Source organism: Pimephales promelas, chromosome 16, assembly GCF_988280905.1.
Source record: "Pimephales promelas chromosome 16, fPimPro1.hap1.1, whole genome shotgun sequence".
In the NCBI taxonomy this organism is placed as follows: Eukaryota; Metazoa; Chordata; class Actinopteri; order Cypriniformes; family Leuciscidae; genus Pimephales; species Pimephales promelas.
The window spans coordinates 12,488,954-12,496,566 of NC_142784.1; the positions used below are offsets into that span (position 1 = coordinate 12,488,954).

At 40.4% G+C, this 7,613-nt stretch overlaps 1 pseudogene; it reads left to right on the forward strand.

Moving 5' to 3' along the window:
* Positions 1–6,036: 6,036 nt before the first annotated feature.
* On the forward strand, positions 6,037–7,373 carry LOC148973319 (uncharacterized; annotated as a pseudogene).
* The last annotated feature ends 240 nt before the right edge of the window (positions 7,374–7,613 follow it).

The following is a 7,613-nucleotide window of genomic DNA, read 5'->3' on the forward strand; positions in this document are numbered from 1 at the left end:
GCATGAAAAAGAAGTTGCAATCATCTTTACTTCCCTATTTTGACATATCCGAGTGAAACGGCTTCTCAAACAAGAAGAAATGGGGAATTGTCCATGGGGAATTGATTGGATGGTTATGGTTTGCTATTGGTGGATCTCATGTGAGTGACGGGTGGCCCCGCCCACACGCCAGTAAACCCATCCTCAAAGATGAGAAGAGATGAGCTGCAAGAGTGAGGGGAATTTATCCTGATTAACGATTATGAGAGCCCATGAACTTAAAAAATAATGATGTGCACAGATAAATCATTTATCATAAATACTGCAATATTCCGTTAAAAAGTCATTTTTCATCTTTTTAAAGATAACATTATGTTCGACACAGACGCACTCACCAACAAAACATCTGTCATTTTCTTCTTCATATAACTTTGACATCTCATTTGTGATTTTACATCCCTATGGGGTTTCTTATAAAACTGATCCACTAAAAAGCGCTAACAATGCTAATTGAGCTCAAGTCTTGCTCACTTAGTGTAAAAGGCCCAGTATGAAATCACACAGCTCAGATTCATCAATTTAAACACTGAAGGGTAAAAACAGCAAGGCTAAAATTGTTTGACAGCACATATGTCACTCAGCAATCCGAACACTTTACCTCCCAGCATGATATACCTAGCTAACAGCGCTGGCTAGCGTTTAAAAGCTACAAACACCAGGCTAAACGAGGGCTAATGCTCTTTCGAGCAGCTGCTAGCAGTGTGAGCAACAATAAAGCTACTAGCATGACAGCCTTTGGCTATAAATGTGGGCGCAGTTGTGTTGTGTTTGCAGTAATAATGAATGTTTAGACTGTGGGTAGTTCAGATCAGAGTGTTTTAGCCTCAGCATTGCTACCAAAGGGCTGGCTGAATATTAAAGGCAGCAAAACCCAGCGGTGAGACCACGTGGCTGCTGGCCAGACCGAGCATGTGTGCCTGTGAACGGCCTAGCGTGGATGCTAAACTGGCCAGTTTCCAACACAAGGCTGGGAATCCATGTTCAAACACCTGGGTGTGAAATGCAACAGTGCTAAAGGCAGACAGATTGAAAGACAGTGGGAAAAAGGATCAGCTTGTTCTCCACTTCATGCCTAATGGAAACATTTTATTTCTCTCTAACAGCCTTCTTCTATTTATGCCATCAGCCGCCCCTCTCTTAGGCGCGTTGTGATATATCTATGTGTAGGAGGACATGATATTAGAATTATTTCATTTTCATCATCATCAGAGAAGACAAAAATGAGGTATGTTGTGCAAACTGTTTGCGTTATTGCGCACACCCCGATTCAGCTCAGAAAAATCACGTTTGCATGCGCTCACACACTTTCATTTTTCATGTTCATGCCACTGCCAATAAATTAACAAAGCTAAATTCTTTATTAAACCTGCTGGACCGTTATCAATGCAAATGTGACAATGCGATCAGGCACTGCCTCTCCCGCTCTCTCAGTCTGTCTCTCTGCCAGAGGGAATATAAGGTCATTACTGCTCTAATTTAAATCTAAAATAGCAGCAGATTGCAGAATGTGCGTGTGAGGAGAATCATAAGAACAATATATAAGATTTGCAGGGTCGGTCAACAACGAGAAACAACCTCTGGTCTCCATACTGCGAATCACTAGCCTTTGCCTTGCTTTCTCAGACAACATCCTAGTGTCACGCTTTAGCAAAGTCTTGGTCACTTCGCAGATTTTTATGGTCACGATTTACAGCGTCCAAGCATTGTTTGTTTTGGTTTGATGAAAAAATGGGTAAATATCAAAAAGATTAGGGAACGCTTGATATATATTGGTACCATATTTGGTTTCAGTCAATATTACAGATCGGCATCGAATGGAAGTCCTTTTTATCCCTAGTGTGACTTATATATGAAATGGCTTCTCGGACAAGAAAACAAATACAAATGTAGGGCGGGACTTGATTTTGTCCATGGGGAATTGACTGGGGAACATGGGGAAATGTGCCGTCTATATTGGATCTGACAAGAATAGTTCAACACGGACTCTGTCGAACATGTATGGGCGAATCATTCCGGATGCCATTTTACAACATTGGATTTTTTCAAAACAATTTCCCCCAAGTGCATCGACGGGTGAGTTGAAACTCATTATAATATGCAAAACTGTTATCCACTAACAGCAGTGGGCATTTACTTCCAAGTCTTCAGTGTGAGACGCCCATAAAAACAGAGCGTTTTTCAGGTAGGCTCAAAACTAGGGTAGAAAATAGCCAATTACTTATTCATTTTGATGTTTTTGAATGCAAAAACCAAGCGAATGTCATAAGAGTATTCTGACAAAAATAGCATAGCCATAACATGGAAATAATTGTCAGCTTATATCGACATCAGTCCGATTTTTTTATACACTAATTGTTTCCCCCCCCCCCAAAAAATAGACAATATTAATATTACAATGATAGACAATGTATATGTCTCTAAAATTCAGTGCTACCTTGTAGAACAACCTTGTGGAGAGTGAACCAGTGATGCCTTAAAATGCTGCCTCCGTAGACAGTTCACTGTGATTGGAACAGAGCAACACAGAGTTGCAGTTCGACTCTGTTTAGCAGTCTAGAAGTTTCTCTCTCTCTCTCACACACACACACACACACACTGCAAGTGAAGCATGCTGTGGCCTGACACGCTTTGATGGAAGTTCAACTCAGAGCTGCAGAGGAACAGTAACAGTGTCTGAAACAGAGAAAACGACCGCTGAGATCTCCACTCTCCCGACAGACTGAGACAAAAAAATATAAAAAATACACAGAAAAAGACTGTTTCTGTATTACTAAATCTCGTCTACCCGGCCGCAGTCAACAGGAACCTTTCAAAAGCTAACAGGGTACAAACAGGGTTGTCATAATACCAAACAGTCAGTAGTTTGTTGTAAATATAAAGTCAAAACCACAGTAAAATAGTATTTAAAAAGTTATATTAGTGATATTAACTACTATTAATAATGTTCAGTTATATTAAAAGTAACACTTTACAATGAGATTCAATTTGTAAATATAAATTAATTTAAGTGTTGTATTGTTCATTGTCCATGATCATTAATATATATCGTTTGTTACCATTTCATATTAGCTATTCCATTCAAGTATTTCTCAATGAAGTAAATATTGTGCATTTCTACTAATTATTCTAGTAAACAGTCTACAATAAAGAACAAAGCAATAAATTAAGAGCAATGAGTGGCTTTGTCTTTTAATTGCAAATGTTGTTGATTAGTATGGCCAACATTGGCAGGTCTATTAGGCTTAATTTACATTGCAAATCCTATCGCACAGATCCCATATTTTGACACAAATCCAATTATTCTTTATGTCTTGCCTGTTTACATTCACTTAAGACCTAAAAGTGGCTGTGTACATTAATACCTCGCCAAGATGGGCATTTTGGCCAAGAAACAGATTCATATGCTCAGTCACATTTGCCTAGTTTATACTCAGAGGAAAAGAGCCATCACTGTAAGCCTCACAGCAGTGTGCATCGCCTCTAAAAGGTCCCGCTTTGGACGGCAGACAGCAGTGCACCACACAATTTACTTCAAGATCACTGGATGAATTTCAATCAAGGATTGAAAAGCAGGTGTGTTTTTTGTTTTTTTTCAAAGCAGATGATAAATTTGAGGTTGTTTTAACCTCTAAATTAATTGCATGAAGTTGTAGCTTTTCAGTCAATAAGTGTATTTGTATTTGTACAATTGCACTGAATATTAATTCAGGTTCTTGTACAGCTGTTTCAGTGTATAAGATCACAAATTTCTTTAATTGGAGATTATTTTAAATGTAAAACGTCACACATTGACTAATATAAATATACTAAATTATTAACTGCAAACTTAAGTACTTGTGTGCACAACCTGTATAAATTCTGGTTGTTACACTCTCAGGGCCGGTTCACACAGAACAAGATTTTACGGTTAAAAAATATTAAAGGAGTCGTTCACTTTTCAAAAAACTTTTGCTGATAATTTACTCACCCCCATGTCATCCATGATATCCATGTCTTTCTTTCTTCAGTCGAAAAGAAATTGAGGTTTTTGATGAAAACATTGCAGGATTTTTCTCCATATAATGGACTTCATTGGGAACCAAATGGTTCAAGGTCCAAAAGACACTTTCAGTGCAAACTGCAAACTGTTCAAAGGGCTTTAAACGATTCCAGACGATGAACAAGGGTCTTATCAAGCGAAACGATCACTCATTTAATGAATTAATAACAAAGTTTAAGTTTTATAAGCTCAAATGCATGCCTTGCTCTGTACTGCGTGACTCTCCTGTTTGAAATGAACGAATCTTTTTCCGACTCAATTTGTTCGTTTCGTTCGGTGAATGAACCAAATGACTCTGAAAAAGATTCGGTCATTTTGATGAACGAGTTCGAACAGGAAAGTCACAAACGTGCGTCACAGAACAGAGCAAGGCGAGCATTTGAGTTTATAAAACATAAACTTTGTTATTTATTCATTAAATGAGCGATCGCTTCGCTTGATAAGACCCTTAATCATCGTCTGGAATCGTTTAAAGCCCTTTGAACAGTTTGCAGTTTGTACTGAAAGTGTCTGTTGGACCTTGAACTGTTTGGTTCCCACTGAAGTGCATTATATGGAGAAAAATCCTGGAATGTTTTCATCAAAAACCTTAATTTCTTTTCGACTGAAGAAAGAAAGACATGGACATCTTGAATGACATGGGGGTGAGTAAATTATCAGCAAAAGTTTTTTCCAAAAATGAACAACTCCTTTAATTTTTTAAAAGTTGAACTTGAGGGGCATGTTTTTAGAACGCTGCACCATGCAAGCGTTCGAACAAGGTCTAGCTTGTGTTAACATTGAAAAACAATGTAAAAGTAGCACAGTGGAATGGAAAAACTCATTCTGTGTGAACAAAAAAGGTTCAATGGGGTTCTATATACGTAGAACTACTACTTCCCACTGCTATTTCTTGGTAGTTCACCTGATATTTTCTCAGCTTTACATCTTTTCAAATCCCTCCCTAATACAAACCTGTAGCGAGGTTAGATGTTGTGGGAAGAAAGAGGCGAGAACTGGTGAACATTCAACAAGTTTTATAACAAAATAAAACAAATACAAAACGAAAGTAAAGGCAGCAGTCCCTCACAGACGACTGTTGCCATGAAACAGAAACAAAACATTAAATAAAACCCTGGCCTGGCCTCTCTCATCCTTCACTGTCGTCGCCTCTGTGAGAGATATGAGACCGGTGCGTTGCACAGGTGTCGCTCATTATCAATCACGCTGGCCTTGTGCCGTTCTCCCATGGCCCTCGGTCATGTCCTGCTCGCCACAAAACCAAATCGCTTTCACACAAGCACAAACACACACATTCGAATTTTAAGCAGCAGAGGTTATGCAGCCAGACACATGCGGCTTGACAGTTTAGAAAAACATAAGAAGAGAAAAGAAATGAGGGTGGATGAACAGACTGAAAGACAAAGACAGAGGTGTTGACTGAGTTAATCTGCTGTGTGAGTTGATAGAGGAGATCCAGCAGTCCATCAGCAGCACACGAAAACGATTTATCTGCAGGGCAAGTGTGTGTGCAATGTGTGCTGAAATTAGTCAGATGTTCAGTCACGTCCATTCCTACACAGCACACAGCCTCGGCACCCTGTCGATCACTAATTGCAGGTACATGGTGCTCTCACTCTTTCTATGGGTCTATGGAATTGACAATCAGCAGTCAATAAAGCGGACTTCATTCCAGCCTTTGCATCTCATTCTATTCTTAATATCTTGGGCTTGACTGAGACCTGGATCCGTCCAGAAGACTCCTGCTACTCTCTCTAACAACTTCTCTTTCTCTATCACCTCTCGCCAGTCAGGGAGGGGTGGGGGTACTGGTCTTCTCATTTCTAACAATTAGAAAATACTCAACTCGCTCTTCTACATGCAATAACAACTCATTTGAATATCATGCTATTACATTTACAACTCCCATTAAGATCCATATTGTAGTCATACATCAATTGGGAAGCTTTATAGAGGAGATGGATGTACTGCTGTCCTCCTTTCCTGAGGATGGCATCCCACTTGTAGTCTTTGGTGATTTCAACATTCATCTAGAGAATCCATCTGCAGACTTCATCTCTCTCCTAGCCTCATTCGATCTCAAACGGCTCATCACCACAGGTACTCACAAGTCAACCAACTGGACCTGGTTTAACCACCCAACTGCATCACAGAAAACATTTTGGTGAAACCTCTCCACGTTTCAGATCATTTCCTCATTAATTTCAATCTACAAATCACTACCCACACACCACCAACTCCTCTACCAGTTACTTTCAGACGAAACCTGCGCTCACTTTCTCCGTCCCATCTTTCCTCTGCTGTGTCATCTTCCCTTCTCTCACCCTCACAATTCTCATTTCTGGATGTGGATACTTAAGACTACATTTTAACCTTTACTTTAGACAATACGTGCCTTCTCTCCTCTAGGCCAACATGAACACTGGACCGAACTCATGGTAGCGGAGAGGAAATGGCGCAAATCAAAAGCTACATCTGACCTCAGTAGGTATCAATCTCTGCTCTCTGCCTTTTTTGTTGATGTTCACGCCGCAAAATCTTCATATTTCCACAACAAGATCGACAGCGCCTCTAACATGCGTTCACTGTTCATTCAGCTCACTCCTATGTCCACCTCCTCAACCACCCACCTCTTTGCTAACTGCTGATGATTTTGCTAACTTCTTCACTAACAAAACTACAACTATCAGCAGTCAGTTCTCAGCTTCACACACACAGGAACCCAGAGTAATCACTCCCACAGCCAATAACTTTCTCTTCCCTCTCCACTAACTGACGAAGGAGTATCTAAACGTCTCTCCGGTCATCCTACCACCTGCCCTCTTGACACTCACACCTTCAACAAGCCATCTCTCCCACACTTCTACCAGCTCTCACGCACATTATCAACTCATCCCTCAACATTGGCTTTTAAGCATTTAAGCAAGCTCGGGTAACTCCACTGCTTAAAAAAATCAACATTAATTGCATCACTTTTAGAGATTACAGACCGGTCTCTCTCCTACCAAAACACTTGAACGAGTTGCTTTCAATCAAGTATCATCTTTCCTGTTTCTAAACAACCAGATGGATGTCAACCAATCAGGCTTCAAAAAAAGGGCATTCAACCGAGTCCGCATTGCTGTCGGTCACAGAAGCCCTGAGGATCGCAAAAGCTGCTTCCAAATCATCAGTTCTCATCCTCCTGGATCTGTCTGCTGCCATCCACACGGTGAATCATCAGATCCTTCTGTCCACCCTCTCAGCACTGGAACTTCCCTCCACTGGTTTGAGTCCAATCTCACAGGTACTGTAGGTCCTTCAGGGTCCTACCAGAAGCCAATGATCGATCAATGAGCGACAGCTTGTGGTACCAACACAGAGAGGCACAAAATCACTCTCCAGAACATTCTCATTCATGGTATGCTGGCGGAATGATCTGCCCACCCGCATCCAGAATGCAGAATCCCTGACAGCATTCAAAGCACAACTGAAAACTCATCTCTTCTGTGAGCACTTCACACACACAAAAAAAGACTTTTTTTCCTTTTCATTA